This window comes from Spinacia oleracea, chromosome 2 (genome assembly GCF_020520425.1).
Source record: "Spinacia oleracea cultivar Varoflay chromosome 2, BTI_SOV_V1, whole genome shotgun sequence".
Taxonomy (NCBI): domain Eukaryota; kingdom Viridiplantae; phylum Streptophyta; class Magnoliopsida; order Caryophyllales; family Amaranthaceae; genus Spinacia; species Spinacia oleracea.
In genome coordinates, this window is record NC_079488.1 from 14,088,418 (window position 1) to 14,114,411 (window position 25,994).

The window sequence follows — 25,994 nt, forward strand, 5'->3', positions numbered from 1 at the left end:
ATATTGTTCGTATCGGAAATGAATTCCGGAATCGGAAAATTTAATCGGAAGCGCATCGTACGAATAAGCATCGGACGAGGCCTGCCGGACGAGGCCCAGCACGAAGCCAGGCCATCGCCCAACAAGCCAAGCGCGCCGCACAAACAGCCACGCCAGGTCCAGCGCAAGGCCAGGCCCAGCAGGCTGCGCGCAGCGCGCACAGCACGCGCAGCGCGCACAGCACGCGCAGCGCACAGCGCGCACAGCACGCGCAGCGCGCAGCGCGCGCGGGCGCTGAGTGGGCTGCTGCTCGCGCGCACGCATGAGGCCCATCGTGGCTGCCGTGCGTGTGTGTGCAAGTGTTTGTGTTCGTGCACGTTTCCTAAAACATGCAGAGTTCGGTTAATGATTAAATTCCTAATTCTATTTGATAAATTAATTAAATTAGAGTTCTTGTAGGATTCTAGGTTTGATTAATTTGTATCTGAATAGGATTTCGATTCCCTTTCCATACCGCTATAAATATGAGGCTAGGGCTCACAATTTATAACACAAGTTTCAAAGTATTCAAAGTGAGTTTTTGAGAGAAAAATTCAGTCACACATTTGCCTATAAAGTGCCGAAAATAATAGTACCTTAAGGGCGATTCTAGTTGGTCAATCTTAAGGCGGATCCGGACGTGCTGTGGACTATCTACGGAGGGACGACACTTGGAGTCCTAAAGACTTGTTCTTGTTCGGTTCGGGCGCAGCTAGGGAAGGCACGCAACAAAGAGTATGCATCTAATCTATGCTAAATGATTATGTGTAAATAATATGTTTTCCTGGGTTTATGGTTTTTCCGCATGATTTATGAATTGTCATATGTATCATAACCTAACAGTATTCACCTTACGTGGCATATAACAATTATAATTTTTTCCCCTTATTTTCTTTAATTGCTATTTTAATTTTCTCCTCTCTCCTCTGTGATTTTCTGCTTCATCTCTGCACTCCTCTCCATTATTTCTCTTCTACCTCTTCTCCACCATTGCCGATCCCTCATACGATCATACCTTTCCATTCGAAGTTCATAAAAAATAATCACCAATTGCCTGTTGGATCTGGATCTTCTTCAAATTCAAGGTTTTTTTTTTCTTTCTAAATTTTCAACAAGACCACAATAACCAACATCCCACAACATAAAAAAAAAACTATATTATTGCAACATCTCGGGTTTTTACGAACTGACCATCAAGGAAACCCAAAATTCAAAATTTACCAAAAAAGGAACAAAAACGCTAAGGTTCGTAAGTTCACCTTCAATTGTACGATTTTGGAGACGAAACATGAATGCGCGTGGATGAAGTCACCTATTTCCACAAGAAAATCGATGATGATGTCATAAACCAGTACAATTGTGGTTGAAGCAGCAGTAATGGAGGAGAGAGGAATTGAAACACGGTACAGAGAAGAGAAGGGTTAAGGGTTTTTTGAAGAAAAAAAATGAAATCCTTGTTTAGGTGGCAAGTGATGATGACGTGTCCAATATTTTAGGAGGGAAACCAACTTTAGGTTGTCAACGTTTTTAACGTTGACTTTGTAGCAGGTAACCGGTCATCTAGGCTTAATAATAGTAGTTGGGTCATAAAGGTTGGATTATTTAGAAATATCGCATAGGTAGGCTTAATTAAAGAAATTCGGGCAAAGGTTGGATTAATAATTACAAATTTTCCTTGACTTTGTAGCAGGTAACCGGTCATCTAGGCTTAATAATAGTAGTTGGGTCATAAATGTTGGATTATTTAGAAATATCGCATAGGTAGGCTTAATTAAAGAAAACCGGGCAAAGGTTGGATTAATAATTACAAATTTTCCTTTATTCTTTTGAAGCAAAACCAAACATATAAAGGAAACTCCAACATCATAGACCATATTATCCGTACAGATCACCCGTCTATGTATATAGATCCTTATTTATTGTTGTCAAACATAAACAATCCAACACTCGTTCAAATACGTATTTATTAAAGACCAATCAACATTATTATTGATTTAAGCATCGAAGAGGTATCCACGAACCACTCTGAACTAGTAAAACTTTTTCACTGTGCAATTATTGTGGGATACCAAATATAGAATATCAGATCAGGCCATACTTCTGTTCTAAGTCCACAAAGGGAACAGCTAATCCTGCCGAAAGTCTTATAGCTGGCCTGGCGGCTAACAAAGGATGATCATTACATACAACACATTGAAAGAATCAAAGCGAACATGACAAAGGACACAGTATTGCAATTATGTAGAAATGTAACTATAGTATGAGAGCCCGGTATAGTTAAATCCGTGATTAGTGGTCTGCAAACGTAATTTATGATAAATCCATAATCTAATGGAAAATTTGTAATTATTAATTTAACCTTTTCCCGAATTTCTTTAATTAAGCATACCTATGCGATATTTCTAAATAATCCAACCTTTATGACCCAACTATTATTATTAAGCCTAATAAGTCACTAACCTGCTATAGGCGGTATTCACCCTTACGTGACATATACCAATTTTTTTTTTCCTCTTATTTTCTTTAATTGCTATTTTATATTTCGTTCCTCTCTCCTCTGCGATTTTCTGCTTCATCTCTGCACTTCTCTCCATTATTTCTCTTCTACCTCTTCTCCACCATTGTCGATCCCTCATACCTCTCCATTCGAAGTTCGTCAAAAATAATCAGCAATTGCTATGGCTGGGGTAAAGCAATTGCCTGTTGGATCTGGATCTTCTTCAAATTCAAGGCTTTTTTTCTGTCTAAATTTTCAACAAGACCACAATAACCAACATCCCACAACATAAACAAAACTATATTATTGCAACATCTCGGGTTTTTACGAACTGACCATCAAGGAAGCCCAAAATTCAAAGTTTACCAAAAAAAGGAACAAAAACGCTAAGGTTCGTAAGTTCACCTTCAATTGTACGATTTTGGAGACGAAATTTGAATGCGCGTGGATGAAATCACCTATTTCCACAAGAAAATCGCTGATGATGTCATGAACCAGTACAATTGTGGTTGAAGCAGCAGTAATGGAGGAGAGAGGAATTGAAACACAGTACAGAGAAGAGAAAGGTTAAGGGTTTTTTGGATAAAAAAATGAAATCCTTGTTTAGGTGGTAAGTGATGATGACGTGTCCAATATTTAGAAGGGAAACCAACTTTAGGTTGTCAACGTTTTTAAAAACGTTGACTTTGTAGCAGGTAACCGGTCATCCAGGCTTAATAATAGTAGTTGGATCATAAAGGTTGGATTATTTAGAAATACCGCATAGGTAGGCTTAATTAAAGAAAGTCGGGCAAAGGTTGGATTAATAATTACAAATTTTCCTTGACTTTGTAGCAGGTAACCAATCATCTGGGCTTAATAATAGTAGTTGGGTCATAAAGGTTGGATTATTTAGAAATACCGCATAGGTAGGCTTAATTAAAGAAAACCGGGCAAAGGTTGGATTAATAATTACAAATTTTCCTAATCTAATGGTAGACGGAGAGTAAGGGATAACTTAGTTGGGTAGACCTTCCATCCCGATTTTAGGTGATTATGGAATTGATTTTCATTCCAGGAGCAGATTCAAGGGTAAATTTTTAATTTTTTTATCATCGTGTGACCGGCACACGTGAGTCAATGCTGGAAAATTGGAGTCAACTACTGGAAAATGGAGAAAATGGACATCTCACAATAAGTAATTAATTTTAGATCCTATCTCACAACAATTTTTTTAGAAGGTCACTAGTATAACACTAAAAATTCTAAGATAGTCATCTTAAAAATGACCATGGTAAGGGAATTAATTTGGACCACATAAATTGATTTTATTTTACCTTATTTTATTTTCTTTTATCTTTATTTTTTTATCCAAAAATCAATTAAATGATTTTTTATGTAATATGAAAAATCAATTCTTTATTTTTGTGAAAATCAAAAAATAATTTCCAAGAATACGTTAATACTTAATTAGGCTAATTAATACGTGAGTTTTGTTAATTTTCCCTCTCCTCTAGCCCACCCACTCACCGGACCACCGGACCTCCCTCGCAACCACCAACCCCCCTTCCCAGTCGCGACATCCTCCGGTGGCGTCCAGTCGTCCACCCCTCCGTTCACGCGAACCCACACCGCCCCTCCCCCCGCACAGCTTCTTCTTCACTCGTTCTTCGTCGTCGACTTCGCAGATCTGTGTGACTAAGGTGGGTATAAGGTGGTTTCGCGGCTGGGCAAGGTGGTTTCGCGGCTGGGCATGGTGGTTTCGAGGCTGGATAAGGTGAACTCGCGGCTGGGAAGGATGGTTTGGTGGCCGCGGCTGCCTGGTTGCGGTGGTTCATGGAGATGTGATGCCCGCCGTTGCGTTTCTTCGGGCCCAACAACCCACTGTGTTTTTTTTAAGTTTTACAGAAATTAAAATTACTCAGAAATAACCTGCAATAAATAACACAAATGCTATATTGTCTTGGTGGTTTATTGTCAAATCATTCTCTACTTAGAGGTCTTGAGTTCGATTCCTCATAACCTCATGTTTTTTTGAATGCTACTATATTGTCTAAAATAAATATTATTTTAATTACTTTTATGTTAGTTTCATAAATTATTAATCTAATTTTATTCAAATAAGTGTTATTTATAGTTGAATTATTTTATTTTTGTTAATTTAGTTTTCTTTTAATAACCCGTGTTTTTATTATTTTATTTTCATTTTTTTATGCAAAGCAAGAAAATTATATTTTCTTTTATTTATAATTTTCTCAACTCTCCCCTCAAATTTTCTTATGTAAGGTACGTGCTCGAGATCCAAGTCACATATTCGAATATCAACTCAATTCCATAGTTCGTAGAACAATTTATAAGATAAAAACGCTAGTTTTTAAACATATATACTTTATTTTTCTTATTTTAGTAACTCGTGTTTTTATTATTTTATTTTCGTTTTATTTTCATTTTTATCGATTCGCCCCTCGCCTTTATCTTATGCAAGTTACGTGCTCGGGGTCCAAGTGGAATATTCGAATATCAACTCAAGTCTATAGTTGGTAGAATAATTTATAAGATACAAATAACACTAATTTTGAACACTTTGATCTAATTATTTATTGAGGAAACTACCTACAATATAGATGGACATTGCCAAACCACAATATAGATGGACATTGTTGTTGGATTTTGTGATGGTAATGTCCTTCTATATTATTGGTAATTACCTTAAGCCTTTTTTATATCATCTAATTAAAATAAAAAAGATTCATCTTATGTCAGTAATTTTTATATTATTTTAATAAAATATTAAACCTCAATTTCTAAATCTTTTTCAAAGTAAATTTATTTAATTAAATTATGGTCAAAATAAATTTATTTAATTAAATTAAACCTCCATCTTACCCATGGTCTTTTGCTTTATCTATTTATAGTTAAATTATTTTCTTTTCTTTTAATAACTCGTGTTTCTTATTTTTTTTATTTTATATTCAATTTTCTCGATTACTTAGTTAGAACAATTACTTGGTTTCATCGAGTTTGTTAAAATATTAATTTGATTTGATGCAAGGTTCTTCAATATTTCAACATAAAAACCATGGCTAAATTTTAATAGTAACGAGGATTTTTTTTTTCATTTTAAACACGGGACGCTTATAAATGAATTCAAACGAATTGTTCAATAACGTTAATGAGTCGATAGTGAATTGTTCGAGCTTGGTTCATTTACTTCACAAGCTTACATTTTTGTTCAAGCTTGCTTATTAACTTAACAAATGAGTTTGGATGAGTTTTAACCGAGCTTGTTTGCGAGTACTACGCGAAAGTATCGACTCATTTGCTCCCCTATTTTAAATGATTTGAAATGTAAATCATATATTGGTTTGTATATTAATTGAAAACAAATGGGGAAAAACACCTATTTTGAAATAATTAGATCTAAAAAGTATTCATGGTAACTACAAACAACATATATGGACATTACCAACATACTAGCCAACAACAATGTCAATTATATCATGTTTTGGATGGTATCCATCTATGTTGTTGGTAGTTACCTTAACTTACTAGGACAAAAGGTACACGCACTTACGATTGGCGGTTCAACAAATTTAAGTTCCTCAATTTCAAGTATTTTGGCGGTTCTCCAAAATTTTCATCTACAATTTTCGTTGAAAACCCAAAATTTTCTCTCTCCTCACAAAAAATTTATCTCTCCTAAAATCCCCAAATTTCTCTCTCTTTTAAACTTCCCAAAATTTTATCTATCCTAAAATTCACCAAACAATTTCCCTCTCCTAAAATTTCCCAAAGCATTTTTAACTCAAATTAATTTTCTGAAACGAATTTAAGTTTTTAATTTACAATTTCAATATGCGTGGTGAAGCTCACTACTAATTTTCTTTGAATTTGCGTGGTTGGAGGTTCATTCTGGTTGTCCCAAAATTTAGATCTAACTATTGCAAACTTAGTGTACGTGTATTTGTTTTAGATTTGTAAATAAAGGTTGTAGTATAGGTTTAGCTTCTTAGGATTTTTTTTGGAGTTTACAACTATTTCTCTGAACTTTAAAGCCATTGAAGCTACTGCATACTGAGAGTATGAGGGAGAAGGTGATGAACAGTGCGTTGAAAAGGAAAATACGATAAGAACTTTTGATTTTACAATTAATAATAGAACTTTGGTCACTACCAAATATTAGATTGGACATGACCAACCAAGCCATCAGCGTAGTGAAGATTGGCAATGACCATGTATATTATTGGTAGTTACCTAAATTAATTTGGGCAAAGCTACATGTATATTTTCGATGGACTTCTTTACATAAGCCCAAGCCCAAATTCACATCACACCACCTTTTAACCTCAGGTATAAATATTCTATAACCCTAACTAATCAATCCTCACCACTTCTCCAACCACCATCACACATTCTCTCTCTCTCTCTCTCTCCTCTCTCTCTCTAAAATTCTAAGCTCTCAAGGAGATTTCGGGCATCATATCCTCACTATCACCAACAAAAGCTATGAACATGGAGATTCAAATCGCAATTTAGATTTTTATATTTAATTTGATTATACTTTATCATTTAGATCTGAAATTTTATTTGGTTTTATGTTTATGAGTATTAAATTCATAAATTTTCAAGTTAATCCTTGTATATTAACTCATAGATTTTTGAATGAATGTCTTTGAGCTTGTCTTTGCAATTTTAATATGGATTTATTCTAATTTGTTAAAATTCTTGGCATTTTTCAAGGTTTTTATTGATTTATGCTTTAGATATAGGTGTTACTCAATTCTACTAACTACCCATCTCTAGATTCAAACGATTTTTTTTTTTGAATTCAACTATTCCTCGAAATTTTGAAGCGAAGAAAGCTACTGTGAGTATGAGGAATAATTTGATTAAAAAATGAAAGAAGACGACGACAATTGTTGGATTTGAAATTAATTATAGAAATGTGGTCATTACCAAATATGAGGTTGGACATTACAAACAGATCATCAGCGTAGTGAAGATTGACAATGACCATACATAGTACTGGACATGACCAAGCATAATTATTATTTTTCTTGGTTTTAACGCATAAATAAATTATATAATTACGAGTTAAATTGAATAAAAGGTATAGTAAAATATCCTAGAAAAATTAAGAAGTATTTATATTTCGAATTTGTTTAAGGTAAATACCAACAATGTAGATGGACATTACCAACACACAAAGTTAAGAACAAAGTCATTATTCGTGTTTTAGTAATTTCAAAATTTTAGAGAACCGCCAAGATAATTGAATTTGAGGCACTTAAATTTTGAGCATCTGCCAATCATACGTGCGTGTACTTTTTGTCACAGTAAGTTAAGATAACTACCAACAACTTAGATGGAACTATCCAAAGCAAGATATAATTGACATTTTGATGGCTAAAATATTGGTAATGTCCATTTATGTTGTTAGTAGTTACCATGAATACTTTTTAGATCTAAGTATTTCAAAATAAGTGTTTTCCCCCATTTGTTTTCAATTAATATACTTCAATTAATATGCAAAACCAATATATGATTTACATTTCGAATCATTTACAATAAGAGAGAAAATGAGTCCATACTTTCACGTACTACTCGCAAACAAGCTCGGTTAAAACTCATCCAAACTCGTTTGTTAAGTTAAATGAACCAAGCTCGAATAATTCATTATCGACTCATTAACGTTCTTGAACAATTCGTTTGAATTCGTTTATAAGCGTTCCGTGTTTAATTAAATTGAAATTAAAGTCCTTGTTACTATTAAAATTTAGCCATGGTTTTTATGTTGAAATATTGAAGAACCTTGCATTAAATACAATGAAATATTTTAATAAACTCGATGAAACTAAGCAATTGTTCTAACTCTTGTTCTTAGAAAGTATCGACTCATTTGCCCCCCTATTTTAAATGATTTGAAATGTAAATCATATATTGGTTTTGTATATTAATTGAAAACAAATGGGAGAAAAACACCTATCTTGAAATAATTAGATCTGAAAAGTATTCATGGTAACTACTAACAACATATATGGACATTACCAACATACTAGCCAACAACAATGTCAATTATATCTTGTTTTGGATAGTTTCCATATATGTTATTGGTAGTTACCTTAACTTACTAAGACAAAAAGTACACGAACTTACAATTGGCGGTTCAACAAATTTAAGCTCCTCAAATTCAAGTATTTTGGCGGTTCTCCAAAATTTCCATCTACAATTTTTGTTAAAAAGCCAAATCTTTCTCTCTCCTCACAACATTTAACAAAAAATTTCTCTCTCCTAAATTCCTCAATTTTCTCTCTCCTAAAATCCCCAAATTTTCTCTCTCATTTAAAATTCCCAAAATGTTCTCTCTCCTAAATTAATCAAACAATTCCCCTCTCCTAAAATTTTCCAAAGTATTATTAACTCAAATTAATTTTCTGAAATGAATTTATGTTTTTAATTTACAATTTCAATATGCGTGGTGAAGCATACTACTAATTTTCTTTGAATTCTCGTGGTTGGAGGTTCATTCAGGTTGTCCCAAAATTTAGATCTAACTATTGCAAACTTAGTTTACGTGTATTTGTTTTAGATTTGTAAGTAAAGGTTGTAGTATAGATCTAGCTTCTTAGGAAATTTTTTGGAGTTTACAACTATTTCTCTGAACTTTAAGGCCATTGAAGCTACTGCATACTGAGAGTATGAGGGAGAAGATGATGAACAGTGCGTTGAAAAGAAAAATACGATAAGAACTGTTGATTTTACAATTAATTATAGAACTATGGTCACTACCAAATATTAGGTTGGACATGACCAACCAAGCCATCAGTGTAGTGAAGATTGGCAATGACCATGTATATTATTGGTAGTTACCTAAATTAATTTGGGCAAAGCTACACGTATATTTTCGATGGACTTCTTTACATAGGCCCAAGCCCAAATTCACATCACTCCACCTTTTAACCTCAAGTATAAATATTCTATAACCCTAACTAATCAATCCTCACCACTTCTCCAGCCACTACCAACAACATTGATGGAAACTGCCCAAAACAAGATATAATTGAAATTGCTGTTGGCTAGTATGTTGGTAATTGTAGACACCTACTTTTGTCCCCATTCCCGCAAGGGAAAGGTTCGATGATGAAAACGTAAATCTCCACTTGACAACGCATCTCCTATGAAATAAACGAATCTCAATTCCCCTTTTCATTTCACCCGAAACCTGCTATTTATGGAAACCTGCTAAAAATAGTAACTGCCGTAAAAGGTAGCTTCTAAAAGTGGCAAATCATAAAAGATAGAAACCTGTCAGAATTAGGTGTTGCATTCCAACATAAATCCTAAATGAGATAGAAAACTGCGAGAATCCTATTCCTAATATGATTCGGAAATAAGAGTTACGTATTAATTGAAATCCTAACGAGCCTAGAGTTCGTAACGGGCCCAGACGCATTCCGTCACAAAATTGATACGCGCTAAAAGACTCGAATTAATCTCAAACTCTACGGATTTCAGGAATCCGAATCTGACTAAAGAAAACAGTCCAGACCCTATTTTCAACGCCTGGCTCTGGGCGCCGAAATCTTTGGCGCCCAGGCCTGGGCGCTGAAAATACCTGGGTACGTGTTTTTTCCTAAATTCTTTGTGGATTAGAACTCTGCAATTCTATCTTTCCACGAACTCTTCCCTATAAATAGGCCCCTAAATTCGACGTGAAAAACACAACAACACACAATTATATTCTGAGTATTGACTCCAACCCTTAGCCTAAGCCTCTCGCTGCGAAACTGTTCACGCGTTATGTCGCAATTGATCCATAAATCGAACAGAACATATCCTATCCCATAATTGAGATTCGTTAAATAAAAAGGAGAAATAGCAAAGTCAAAGTAGTTAGTTTTCTGAGAACCGTGACGCACCTCTCAAGGGTGCGTCGTAATGTGTCCCTTTTCGATGATTTAACTGCTTTCCTCGCCCTTTTTATGAACTGTTAAACTAACCTAATCTGATTGTTCTATCACGCCTAACAAATATAATATTTTTGGGAAATCGGATTATCATGCTAGGTCCCTTAATGCTATTTAAATCAGATAATCATGATCGAATTAGTATTATATGTTGCATATTGCTAAAATCAACTCAGATTAGTTTAATAGTTAACGCATGTCCCTTCAATTATTTATGCTGAGCTAGTAAGGATATCCTGCCTCTGGAGTTATCGACGAGCGAAGTACTCCTCTCGGTAGTTACAGTCCCCCGAACCCTCAATCTCTACCTTGCGGGTGTATGTTGAGAGATCCCCACACCAGGGATCACAAGGGAACCTACGGCCGTCGTGGTCAAACATAATTGCACTCCCTTTATGTCACGATAACCGGGTCTTGTCAGTTTTTCTCATTGTCGTTAAAAACTGAATGGCGACTCCTGTATTACTAGTCAATTGGGTGTATACTCACAGGAAATCCAATTACACTTGATTGAATAAAAAGAATCGTCACACCCACGAGGGACGAGGTCACGCTTTTTCGACCATAAAATGAAGGAAATACTCGTGCTTGTAGGTAATCAAAATAGCCGAAGGGTGAAACGATCCTACCCCGCGTTTATTTCCCCATCAAGTTGGGACGACCTGAAAATCAGCATATTAATGTGAACGGGCAGAACCGCATAACGAATCTCGGCTCCCTCGGGAGTTGGGACTAAGGATACCTTTTTTCGCCAATAGGGGGGTGCATACGCCGCGCATGTTTCCCACTCGGTATTTGTGCAGGTAGTACACCTATCCCGAACCCAATCGCTCGCCCATTAGGTCCCTCTCGCCTGCATGCCCCCTTGGCTTGCACTTGCGGGTTGGCCTCTTGAGCGAAATTCGTCTGTTGAAGACACTACCTCGACCGGGGCATGTGTTGGATCTACGATAGAATCGGTACCAAGCCAGGCGCAAATAAACTACCCATAGAAGCCTATCATAAACTACGTGGCATATTTAATTTTCAAATCCATGTTTGTAATGTAGTTATGTGTAGCGAAATATGTGATTGTGTGTGACAAACTATCCTAGAAAACCAACGACCTTAAAAATTGCCCAAACATTCATAGACTAATTTGCCAAAGAGTTATACCGAAACACGTGTTCCGCAAACCCGAATGATCGCCACAAAATAAGCGACGCTCGGGATGGCCTGTAACGAATCCCACAAATGCTGTTACGCGTAAAGGACGTTATTAGGCAAGCACGCAAATCGAAGTCGCATAAACAGAAGGCAGAAAACGAGAACCAGCCAGGGACGAATTTTCAACGCCCCTGGCTGGGCGCCAGAATTTCTCACGCCCCTCGTTGGGCGCTGAAGTTGCTGCTTGGCCTTCTGGTCAGGCGCAGTAGCCTCGGTGCCCGCGCGAAAGGATAACACGTAGCGCAAAAAAATGTTCATAAAAAGAATTGCTACGAGGGCATAAGAAAAGCACCCCATTTCAAAAGCGAGTCGCAAGAAATTAATAAATCTTTGTGTCGTTGTTAGGCCTCCTACGACGACAATACCCGGCACCAAAACCGAACGTGCTCATAACTATGAATGTCACGAGGGCAAGTGTTTCGAAAATCCAAAGAATGACCAAAATAAAAAAAAAAAACCAAAAAGTGTACCGACAAAAGAAAGAGTGAAAAACAAATTTAGAGAGTCGAAGTCTAGACTAAGTAATGCTTGAAACTTTGGGAACCTTAACTTTAGCTTATCTTATGCCTAAGACTGGTCCTGCCACTTGGTGCCGATCAGGGAATCAACGGTTAGTGCGTCTCGAAGATACATCGCCAACACCAGGTTTAGTGACTCCAAGCTCCGTCCCTCATCCCTCATTTCAAGGATCTCCGCTTCCCCAACCTCGATCCGCACCCCCAAACATGTCCATCGAAGAATTCCGAGACCAGATGGCCCTAAACCCTAAAAATGGTCCTACAGCAAACCATGGGGAGCAAATACTTCTCTCTCGATCCTGAACCTTTTCCTGGCAAATTACCAGAAAAGTTCAGTTCATCTGACTTACCAAATTTTAAGGCCACGGACAACCCCCGTGATCATCTACTGAGCTTTGTGAATACCATGAACTTGAAAGGCGTGGACAAGTCCATGTACTTACCTGCCTTTCCTTTGTCCTTGGAACCTGTGCCGCTCAAATGGTACTATCACCAGGACCCTAAGCTCTTCCCCACTTGGGAAGACTTTGTCAATGTCTTCATCAAGCAATACTCGTCAAACATGGATTTCCAAGTCACCATGCGCGAACTGGAAGTTCTCTTCCAAAAGAAAAATGAGGGTTTCACAACCTACTTTGCCAGATGGAGGGACCAGGCGGCCCAGCTAATCAATAGGCCTCCCGAAACAGAATTGGTCCAAAAATTCATTGACAACCTGGACCCGGCTTACAGACAACACCTTAGGTACATGGGACTTGACACTTTCAAAAGAGTTTATGATGTGGGAATAAAGATCGAGGACGACCTCGCCAAAACCATACAGAGCAAACCCACATATAAGACCAACACCTATAATCGGGGTAACACATCCCAAGCCCAAGAAGTCCATGCTGTAGAAGAGACTCCCGCCCGAAGAAACCCTGCAAGATGGGTCCGAGACCGAAAGTTTGCCCCACTCGGGTCAACTTTGGTACAAGCCTTTGAAAGACTAACCAATCAAGGAAAGTTGAGACCTATAGGCCCCACCCGTGACCCTCCTATCAAAAGAAAATATTGGGTCGAAGGTACTTACTGCAAATTCCATCAAGGAAATGGGCATGACACTGAAAACTGCTGGAATCTAAAACATACGATCCAGGACATGATAGAGGATGAAGTGATACCTCTCCCTAACGTTGGCAAACCCAACAACAACAAGAGCCCACCCGGCTCTTGTCACATCTCTCTCGACCAACCAGAGAATTTCGACCCCACGGTGTATATTACACCTCAAGGTGCACCACTCGCTGTGGTCCCTATGGATCGAATCGAGAGGGAAGTGTGCGGTGTGTGGAACAATGATGCTGAAGATATTTACCTATCTCAAGTCTCGGGCCAGGACTTCTTCACTGAAACTTGGCCCGGGTATGCTCCCATTGACACCACCCCTCAGGAGCCCGAGGTCGACAACCTCACCCGATCCGGAAGAATATACCAACCGGATATTTACCCACCTCCTATGGACGATCGACATCCCGGTTAGGCAAACTCCTGAGAATGGACGGCACGCCACCGTCGCGGAAGTCATTCAAAATCCTCTCCTGAAACAACTAAAAAGAACCAAGGCCGAGATTACCATCTGGGATCTTATGTGTACTTCAAAGGAACATCGCAAAAAGCTTATTCGCTCACTTGACCTCATCTCAGTACCTACAGATATCACACCTGACTCATTGGTTAGCCATGTCACAAGAGATGCCGGAGAAAAGGCCATAGTTTTCACCGATAAAGACTTACCCAAAGAGGGGGGTGCTCACAATAAAGCCCTTTATCTAGTGGTTGGATGCAAAGGACAAAACATCCCCCTAGCGCTCGTAGATAATGGTTCGGCGGTTAACGTTTGCCCATTGCGAAACGCCCATTGCTTGGGGCTAGGAAACGATGACTTCCAAACCTCCACACAAGGGGTACGAGCTTATGATAACTCCCGAAGGCCTGTATTGGGAAAAATCAACCTTGCCATACAAACCGGGCCTGTGGCACGCACCACGGAGTTTCAAATAATCGACATCAAGCCCACTTTCAACCTCCTCTTGGGGCGACCTTGGCTCCATGACTTAGGAGGTGTGGCTTCTACCTTGCACCAAATGGTTAAACTTAACCATAACGGGGTAATACTAGAAATCCGCGCACCTCCTCTCGACGTCAGTTGTACTATGGTTGGAACGGCCGAAACTGCAGACGACCTTTATGGGTTTCAAATGGAAGAAGCAATCCAGTTCATCGAAGATTATGATCCAGCATTCCTAGATCCGCATGCATCCCAAGTCATCCCTAGAATGCTGTTAGCTCAAGGTTATTTCCCAGGAACCCCATTGGGTATAAGGAAGAAGGCATACACATTCCATCCTTTTCCCAACAAATCTACTCCCTTTGGCTTAGGTTATGAACCAACGGAGGAAGATATTGCTGACCGCCTATCTAGGTTACGCCTTAACAAAGCCAAACAAACCACCCTCCTTCCCCCATATCAGAGGACCCTTAACGGGATGTTCGTTCGGGTAGGAGAAGAACACCCATGATGTGATTTCCCTGAACCCTTCGTTCAGGATGGCTTGCTAAAACCCGGATTTGAAATTTTCCATGACTGCCACACCTTGGATGAGGCACCCCACCTCACCAAGACTAAAACAGTTGAAATATTGGACAACCAGGCTCTATGGACATTGTTTAACGAATCGAGGCCTATGGAGAACGAGATTGTGATGACTACCCTAGCTTTACAAGATGAAGGTTTCGATCCAACCCGGTTAATCTCTCCTGCATCAACGCTAGAAGAGGTCGAGAACGGATGGGTGAAGACATATCAGTGGGTCAATGCAAAAGGAATGGAATTCAAGATGAGTACCGGTGAAGGACCGAAGTTTTATGAGACTAAACCCCAGGCTTGAGCCACATAGAGCACCATTAGTAAAAAGCGCCTAGTAGTTCTTTAGATTGATAGAAAAAATAATAGAGACTTTAGAGGGTCCTAAGGCCGCTTAGAATATAGGTCAGTTTTATTTCAGTGTGTTTTCCTTACTTTCCGAATCAATAAAGGCGTAATATTTCTCCTAAAAACTTTATTCTAACACTAAATAAACACCAAATGTACTTGCAAAATACAAAAATAAAGAGGCGGCCCACTATAGGCCCAACAAACAAAGCCCACTCGGTTTTGAAATAGTGCCATGGGAACCAATTCCCGAAACCCATAAAATAAACCACACTATCCCATTCATATCCCCAAAACCTAAAAAGCCAACCAGTGTCATCATAAGAGCCAATCCATGCAACCCAAAATCAAAGGAAATCAAAAATCCAAAACAATGCAAATGTTACCAAAAAAACAGATTCATAAAACATAGATTCCATCATACCCTTCACTAACAACCCACCTCCAAAGCCTACACAAAGATCTTCATAAATTCCGCACCCTAACTCCATTTTCAAAACTGTTTTGAGTCCCCAATAGAAAAAATTAATCTGGACAAAAATGCGTTTCACGCTATCAGTCAAAAAAGCCTCCAAAATAGCCTCAAAATTAACTTTAAATACGAAGCAAAATATCAAGGCACAAAAAAAAAATAGAAATAAACGCAAGAACATGTGAAGCAAAGCGTCAAAAATTGACCGCCCAAGTCATTTTTCAGCGCCCAGGGCTAGGCGCCGGAATTTCTGACGCCCCGACCTGGGCGTTGAAACTCTCTGCCTGCCAAAAGTTTTCTTTTCAGAAGTGCTCGTCATTTTATCCGCACACAACGGAAAAATAACGAACACTTGGGGGGTACAATACGTATCCAAATAGGCTTACCAACCAAGAATATAGCCATACAAATTAGTCGAATTTCGAATTTCATATTTTACACGACTTATGGCAAAAAAAATGGCATATGAAAATAATGATAATACTTCACTCATTCGACCGACTAAGTAATATGTTTCCACCTCAGGGCATATCTACCGAAATCCGGCATACTAGAACTAATTCAAAAGCTAGAACTACGCGCGACCTGATTCTGACAAGATACGCAGGCAATCCTTACCAAGGATTCGGTCCAAATAATAAAAAAAATATTCTTTGTGCAAAAAAGTGTTAGACATATAAAATACATAAAAAAGAGGAGTAACAAAAATAAATGAAAACTAAAAATACGCCTTTATTAAAATATAATAAGAAGGAAAACAGAGTGCTAAAAATAAAAACAAACACGATTGAAATAAATAGAGGGCACCTACACCCTAGCAAGAACTACACTACTCTAGTTCTTCTGGATCATCAAATAAAGTCTTGTAGAGGGCAATATTCGCAGGATCCACTCCCACAGTCCTCTGCGCTGCCCCAATGTCAATCTCCATGAGAACCGGCTCCTGGACACTAACTTCCAAAGATGCCAAGGCTTCAGAAACGTTCTCAGTTATAGCCCGCTCAGCCTCGAGGGCACAGGCAATGGTGGGAGAAGGATTATTATAATCAATTAGACTAGCCACTGTTTCTACAGGCGGCTGAGCCTTCCTAACCCATACATTGTTCCGGCGAATGATCTTCGCGAGAGCTTGCATTTCTTTTAACAACAGCAGGCCCCTTCATGTTAGACATCTTTTTAGGCCTGAAACTGGAACGGGGAGGAACTTCCTTTCGCTTTCGATCAGGACGAGCTTTCACAGTCTTAACACTATAGGTACGAGGTTTGGCAGAATCAGGACCCTCATACTTAACACGAATACGAGGTATCAAAAGCTCAGCCGGCTCCCCATTACGAGCCTTGGTCCTCACATCTTTGTCATCGGAGCTCATCCACAACTTGTAGTTTTCAGAAAGACCCACAAAGCCATTTGTAGCTACGACCCAACGCGGGAGACCATCATAATACTTAGCCCACGCTAAGACCCGTGTTTGTGAAAAGGCTGCTACCTTAGGTGGTACCGTATCAGAAAAGGGGATAGTCTGCCTTAAACCATATTGACGCATGACTCGGTAAGGGAAAATATAAATGGGACGAGATAGCCCCAACAGAGAAACATAAACCGATACATCAGAACCCCCTGTCATAGTGGTCAAACCCCACCATGGTACTACCCACTTAATAGAACAAATGCCATAAGTAAAAAAGGAGGTCCATTCGGCCTCGTCCTGGCCTTGGTGCAAGTATTTTCGGTTACCCAAAGCTATAGGGCGATAATGTTTAGGATCGGTAGGAGCTTCCAAAAGTCTAAGCCGTTCCGCAAGCCAAATCTGCAAAAACAGGTACGATCGAATCAAAAGTATGAAAAAAAAACGGTCCCTGGGGCGCAGTTTCAACGCCCAGGACCAGGCGCCGAAAATTCCAGCGCCCAGCCCTGGGCGCTGAAACTCAGCCCCAGGCAAAAAAAAATTGTGCAAAAGGGACGTATACGTGCGCAAGGAAAAAATCGATCACCTGGCTAATCAAGGGGATCAACCTTATGTCACCGAACTCACCATTGTTATTCGATAGCAAATAATGATTGAACAAGCAAAATACAAGGGCTCGAATATTCAATTTCTGTTCGGTCATATTTTTACTAGGGCTAAAGTGATGTTTTACAAGTTTCACCAAGTTAACCTTATCACCTACAACAATTTCAGCAAACATGTTATCATCTAGCCCTAGGAAAGCCCTTATGGTTGTTTTACCCTCTTCAATAGTGCCAGGGGTAACAGGAGTAGCATTAGTAGGATAACCAAGGATCGCAGCAAATTCATCGGGCAAAGGACATATTTCGTTGCCCCGAAAGGCAAAAACATGATGATCGGAGTCCCAAAAGCTTAGGGCAGCATGCAGAAAGTTATAATCAATATTAATTTGTTGTAAGCCTAAAAGTGCCTCTAAGTGGTATTCTTTTAACAAAGCTTTTTCTGTGGGAGTAAGGGCCCGTAGCCAACGCCTAACAGTCCGTTGGAGTGAGAAAGTAGGGATCGACATGGCAAAAGCAATGAATAATTAAAGCACAACAAAAAGAAAATAAAGAATTTGAGAGTAGTAGAAAATAGGGACGTACCTAGCCCCCTATATATAGCTGAACGCACCCGATGACATCCTGATCCCATTCGGAAACGTGTTAGGAAATCCGAAAGTCAAATGTTACCAGGAAAGGACATTCAGCGCCCACGGCTGGGCGCCGAAATGTTTAACGCCAGGCCTTGGGCGCTGAAAATGCAGCCCAAGGCCCAGATTTCACAAAACACGGAACAGGAAAGGACTTAAGACCGTGTTGCTAAACACGAGGCCCTATTGCAAGTAGGATCAAGCCCAAAGCACCTTTAGCTCCCAAATAAGCAAAAAAAAATATATAAAAACTTGGTCGAAACTTAGACTCGACTCAGAAAATGCTTATGTACACTTTTCAAAAAAAAAAGCAAGTTAAATATCATAGTCATTCTTCGAAACACCAAAATATGTGTCGTCAAGTCATTGGTTTTCCAAATAAAAAATGTTTGTCTGTCAAAGGGTTAATCCGGGCCAAGCTAAAACCGGATGTCGCCTGAAAACTAAAGTCGCACTCCACGACTTCGCTAAAGTAGCACACTACTGTAGAAGGTCGCTCGCACATACGAGCATGACCCCAAACATGATTACAAGATGCGAAAAACAACCGACGAGCCTCAGTGCTTGGGGGCTCGCAAAAAAAATAGACTCCAACGAGGAGCGCGCAATCAAAATCACATTCCCAGACTGCGCCATACACCATATCATGTTTGGATATCTCAAAAAAGAACAACAATAGGTTCAACCTCATCGAAAGGACGTCACTGACACTTGTGCACGGTCCTCTGATCAAAGACCAAGTCGAGCCGTAAAGACTAGCTCAAAATCACGAAAGCGGACGGTCGCAAGACAAAGATCCGTCTGAACACGTTGTCAGCCCACGTTCAGGTTACAACTAAATTCGAGCACCCCTCGAAAGAATTCGCTCTTGCAAGAATAAATAAAAAGAAATTCTCAAAAGAAATCACAAAGAACCAAAGAAATAGGAACTTGCCCATCTTCAGTCGGCAAGATCGCGTCACAAACCGCGTGAGTTCCCAAATCGAAAAGAAAACGAATTCAGGGACGTCCACCCTCAAGCGGACAGGGCTCGCCCACCCTCAGCGGGCGGGGTCTGCGTCACTAGCCGCGCAGGTCCTCAGTTTTCGAAAAAATAAAGTCTTCAAAATTAAGACAGGCTCGCCATCTTCAGCTGGCGGGGTCTACGTCACTAACAGCGTAGGTCCTTATTTTCAAAAAAAGCAAAACAAATTTCAAAATAGATTCGTCCACTTCTATCGGACGGGGTGTCCACCCTTAGCGGACAAGGTTCGCCATCTTTAGCCGGCGGGGTCTACGTCACAAACCGCGTAGGTCCTTATTTTCAAATTTCCAAAACAGATTCGTTCACTTCTATCGGACGGGGTGTCCACCCTTAGCGGACAGGCTCGCCATCTTTAGCCGGCGGGGTCTGCGCCATTAAACCGCGCAGGTCCTTAGTCGCTGCAGCGATAACTTTTGCTGGATTTTCCTTCGTTTTATGTCCTATAAAAACAACGGTGCTGGATTTTCCTTCGTTTTACTTCCTATAAAAACAAGGGTGCTGGATTTTCCTTTGTTTTACGTCCTATAAAAACAAGGGGGTTTTCTCGTTTAGCTAGCCCTGAAAATGAGAATCTTTAAAAAAACATTTTTACCTCGTGATTGGGCTTGGCCAGGCCCAATTACACTTTACAGCTTTGATTTCGAAAAACTCTGTAGCTACTCCCAATGACAAAGTAAGGGAGTTTCTACGCACCTTTAGATCCTTCCAATGACAAAGTGAGGAAGTTTCTATACTATCAGTTGACAAGTCCCAATGACACGTGAGGGATATGTCGACACTTCAAGTGATGACCCTTAAGTCAAATGTTATCACTCGGGGGCTCGTGAGACTCTCGCAAAATAGGTCACAATACACCATGGCTTGTGTGACGCACTCCGTCTAATACTTTGACCATCGTCTTACTCCAAGACTCAGTCAAAGTGGGGGCTAACTGTAGACACCTACTTTTGTCCCCATTCCCGCAAGGGAAAGGTTCGATGATGAAAACGTAAATCTCCACTTGACGACGTATCTCCTATGAAATAAACGAATCTCAATTCCCCTTTCCATTTCACCCGAAACCTGCTATTTATGGAAACCTGCTAAAAAAAGTAACTGCCGTAAAAGGTAGCTTCTAAAAGTGGCAAATCATAAAAGATAGAAACCTGTCAGAATTAGGTGTTGCATTCCAACATAAATCCTAAATGAGATAGAAAACTGCGAGAATCCTATTCCTAATATGATTCGGAAATAAGAGTTACGTATTAATTGAAATCCTAAAGAGCCTAGAGTTCGTAACGGGCCCAGACGCATTCCGTCACAAAATTGATACGCGCTAAAAGACTCGAATTAATCTCAAACTCTACGGATTTCAGGAATCCGAATCTGACTAAAGAAAACAGCCCAGACCCTATTTTCAACGCCTGGCTCTTTTCGGCGCCCAGACCTGGGCGCTGAAAATACCTGGGTACGTGTTTTTTCCTAAATTCTTTGTGGATTAGAACTCTGCAATTCTATATTTCCACGAACTCTTCCCTATAAATAGGCCCCTAAATTCGACGTGAAAAACACAACAACACACAATTATATTCTGAGTATTGACTCCAACCCTTAGCCTAAGCCTCTCGCTGCGAAACTCTTCACGCGTTCTGTCGCAATCGATCCATAAATCGAACAGAACGTATTCTGTCCCATAATTGAGATTCGTGAAATAAAAAGGAGAAATAGCAAAGTCAAAGTGGTTAGTTTTCTGAGAACCGTGACGCACCTCTCAAGGGTGCGTCATAATGTGTCCCTTTTCGATGATTTAACTGCTTTCCTCGCCCTTTTTATGAACTGTTAAACTAACCTAATCTGATTGTTCTATCACGCCTAACAAATATAATATTTTTGGGAAATCGGATTATCGTGCTAGGTCCCTTAATGCTATTTAAATCAGATAATCACGATCGAATTAGTATTATATGTTGCATATTGCTAAAATCAACTCAGATTAGTTTAATAGTTAACGCATGTCCCTTCAATTATTTATGCTGAGCTAGTAAGGATATCCTGCCTCTGGAGTTATCGACGAGCGAAGTACTCCTCTCGGTAGTTACAGTCCCCCGAACCCTCAATCTCTACCTTGCGGGTGTTTGTTGAGAGATCCCCACACCAGGGATCACAAGGGAACCTACGGTCGTCGTGGTCAAACAGAATTGCACTCCCTTTATGTCACGATAACCGGGTTTTGTCAGTTTTTCTCATTGTCGTTAAAAACTGAATGGCGACTCCTGTATTACTAGTCAATTGGGTGTATACTCACAGGAAATCCAATTACACTTGATTGAATAAAAAGAATCGTCATACCCACGAGGGACGAGGTCACGCATTAGCCACGCGCTTTTTCGACCCCCTCACAGTAATGTCCATATATGTTGTTAGTAGTGACCATGAATACTTTTTAGATCTAATTATTTCAAAATAGGTGCCTTCCCCCATTATGGAAAACCAATATATGATTTCCATTTCGAATTGTTCACAATACTGGAGCAAATGAGTCGATACTTTCGCGAATTACTCGCAAACAAGCTTGGTCAAAACTCATCCAAACTCATTTGTTAAGTTAATAAACGTACAATCTTGAACAAACTCGATTATTGTAATTGAATAAAGCTCGAACAACTTCATTATCGACTTGTTAACATCCGTGAACAATTCGTTTGAATTCGCTTTTAAGCGTTCCGTGTTTAAATTGAAATTAAAGTTCTCGTTGTTATTAAAATTTAGCAATAATTTTTAGGTTGAAATATTGAAAAACCTTGCATTAAATTAAATGCATATATAATTTTTTTTTTATAAAGGTAGTTTCAGGTAGTTTATTTTTAGCAAAGTTGATTAAAACTAAGTAATTATTCCGAATCTTGTTCTATAATATAGCCTTGAAAACCCATATTTACAAAAAACATTAGAATATGATATGCAATGTGCAGTGTTAGACATGAAATAGAAATTGAAACATCATTATTGAACATAAGGTTGGACATGACCAAACAAACATCATTATTGAACATAGGGAAAAAAAAAGGGTTACATCAAGTATATGTAAAAAATAAAAACATAAAAAATAAAAAGAACAAAATGGTTCTTAGTTCTAAAATAGTTTAAGGTAACTACCAACAATATAGACGGACATTTACCATAACATATTTTCAACAATATTGTCAATACTTAGTTCTAAAAATAGTTTAAAGTAACTACCAACAATATAGGCGGACATTTACCATAACATATTTTCAACATATTGTCAATACTTAATTCTAAAAATAGTTTAAGGCAACTACAAACAATTGGGTGTCATCCAGAAAAGGGAAAATAAGGTCCCATCAAGAATCGAACCTCAAACCATGTGGTGTCTAGATTAGAAATTTAACATGCTCATAACCACCAAGACAGAATTGCCTTCATGTCACTTGGTTGCATGATTTAAATTATAAACATAATATAAACTGGGAGATTTAAAATAAAAACTTTGGGCCCTAATTAGCCCAACCCGGTTAGAGAAAACAACCACCACCACTGCAACTGTCGGCCGCCACCGCCGAGTCACAGTCGCGAGGCCTTGTAAGCTCGCAAAATGCATCACTAGCTAGCTGGCCTGGCTGCATCTCTTATGCGCGCATCCCAGCGCCTCTCCAGCGGCCTCGCCAGTTGTTTTTGGACCCAATTTCGCTGTCTCTGCCTTGCCCGCTGGCCTTCCAGCGGTCGCGCTGGATTTGCCGCCCAAGTTTAAGTTCAAAAAAAAAAAAAAATCGACCCAGCCTCCTCCCCTGCCCCCGCGCACTCTCCTTCACCCCAGCCACCAGCCCGCCATTCTTCTCTCACCACCGCGCCTTCTGACCGTCCACCAACAACCACCGCCGGCGCGCCAACTGCACCACCGGCGGACGGCGACCCACCCCACGCAATTTCAACCCCCGCGCACACCAGTTCGTCCACCACTCCTCACCCACGCCACTCCACCCCTACGCCCAGCTTCCCTTCGCGAACCACCAGCACCGGCCGCCTCTTCCCTCGCCCTGCTCCCGAACCGTCAGCTGCACCACGTGCAGCAGCTCCAACCACCAGTCGCCCCTCCACTCACGCAACACACCCCTCGCCACGCCCACCTTCCCTTCGCGAACCACCATCACCGAACCGCCAGCAACCACCGGCGGTAATCCGTCGCTGCGCCACCGGTGGTGTGCGCACCACCATCACAGTCCGCCACTTTCCCTCCTTCTCCACCTCTCCAATCTTCCACCTTCACCATTATTCTATTCATGAATTTAAAACCCTAACTTTTGAAATTAATTTGGGGGTTTTTGATTTTTTGTGGGCATTAACAAATTGTGTAGTATTGTGGCTCGTATGCGGAACTCATGTGAGTGCGCAACCAAATTCAGCATTGAGAGAATATTGTTATTGATTGGATTTCTCGCTGGGATTGATCGTTGAATCTTGAAGTATGCACCGTCTTGGTTGATTGGAGTATTTTAAATCGTGGTGGTTGCATCATGAAAACAACTAAACCAACTAGCTCTCACCCACATCCACCACATCCATGGAGATTGGCTCTTTGCGTCGTCAGTTTGAAGCTTCTGGCCACACGGCTTCTACTGTCGACAGTCCTACCGAGTCTTACTCGGTCGACGAGGCTCATCACAAGTGAGCACTTTCCATCTCTCTCCCTTGTTTGAGTTATATTGTCGCTATTTTCACAGTGAGGGCACTGTGTTTTGTTTAGCTTGGGGGAGGGATATCTATCTTTATTGCTTTCTAGTATAGTTTTATTGCTTTTTTAGGTGTTGTACGCTTTGTACCATCCATTAGGGGTGGGAGTTTACGTGCAAAGAAAAAAAAAATGTACTGCTTTCCTAGTGTTATTGTTCAATTTAGTTGCATTCTTACTTGCATTCATATGTCTTTATACCCTGCATTGTGCAATTGACTTTCAAACTATGTTCGGGCTTTATTTGACTCTCTTGAGTTTCTTTTGAACTTAGTTATGATTCTGAAATTCAGTCGGTCATGCTATACATTGATAACTGCTTGGCATTGTGTGAACCAATTGAATGGTATGCGGTAAGATGTTGGTCTCGTGTCAAGAATAGCTAGCCAATTATCTTGTAGGTCACCTTACTATGTGTTTGTGTGATTGATGTGACTTGTTATCGTATGATTTTGGCTTGAGATTCATTAGTAGTTTAGTTGCAACTCACGCATGCCGCGTATGACAGAGGCCATTCTCTTAGGAAGCCTTCAGACGAATTTAGAAACATCAGTTCCTGCCTTTTATACCCATGTTGTAGCCTTGTCCGTTTATTGTTTTAACTCCACAAAATTGAGCCCTATTAGCCCCGTTGGTTACTTGTCCCGAGTCTAGCTTGGGGGAGCTTCGGTGTTCGTAATGGTTTCATTGATGTTGATTGATTGGCACACTAAGCCAATAGTTCGTGGTTCGAGGCTATGTTTGGATTTGTGGTTCGGAAATGGTGTATATTATTGTTGGCACCCAAGCTTGTAACAGTTATCATTAGATTTATTTATGTACTTTCGATTTCATTATCTAGTTTCATTTTCATACCAAAATAAATAGAAAAAGAAAAAAGAAAAAAAAAGAAGAAAAAAAAGAGAAAAATCAAAAAAATATGTTTTTCGTTTTTGTATGTAGTCTGAAAGCTGGGAAAGGGGAATGAAGAAAGATCATTGACATTATATTATGTTTTTCCCTTGGTTATAACTTGGTTGATTGTTCGGGTTTCATGGTACGATGGAGTTGGATTTGCGGCATTATCACGCCGACGCATATAGTTCGCATTTGCTCCCCAAGTTGGACCTTACTCTCACTTTTTCCCAAATTATACCCTACCCTTCCTTTTCACCTAGCCCCATTATAAGCTTATTATAAAGACCTCTTGATCGGCATGTTTGTTTTGTGATTGAATGAAAATCGTTTCTTGCTATTGTCATCTTACCCCATGTTGCATCATATATTTATATTCTACAAGGTATGCGGCGACGACTAGCTTGATTGAGAATAGTTTGTGGCTAAGCTTGGTTGTTTCGATTGTGGATCACGATGCTTTGTGGTTCTATTTGTATCCGAGCTAGATTTATGTCTCAATAACTCTGTTTGATTGTTTGCTCGAGAGTTGGGTTGGTCTTACCATGGTTTTGTGAAAGTCATGTGCGTCTTGTTTCTCTACCTTTGGTTTAGTGTTGCTTGGGGACAAGCAACAGTCTAGCTTGGGGGAATTTGATGAGTCATATTTGTATAGGGTATTTTAGGCGCATTTAGGTTGCATTATTAGGCATTTATATCATTTTAGTTGCATTTAGGATCACATTTGCATAAGTTATCGTTGTCGTACTCTATTACGCCCTGTTTGTGTTTTCTTAATGTTTCAGGTGATTTTACGGTCATTTGGATGCTTTCGGAGTGTTATGAGTTGATTTGGATGATGAACGGATGGAATGTTGACTCGAGGATCATTGCATATCTCTAGGGATAATTTTGAGTCAACAACGAAGCTAAACGCTATTTTTCTAAGCATAAAAACGGACAAGCGTTCACTCTTTTGATGGTATCTCAAATTCTACATGTCGGAATGAGGCGATTTTTATTGGCCTAGAAAGTAGGCTTCAATAGCTTTCCAACGACAGGTCACACGTCCTTATAGGCATTGTAGAACAAGAGTT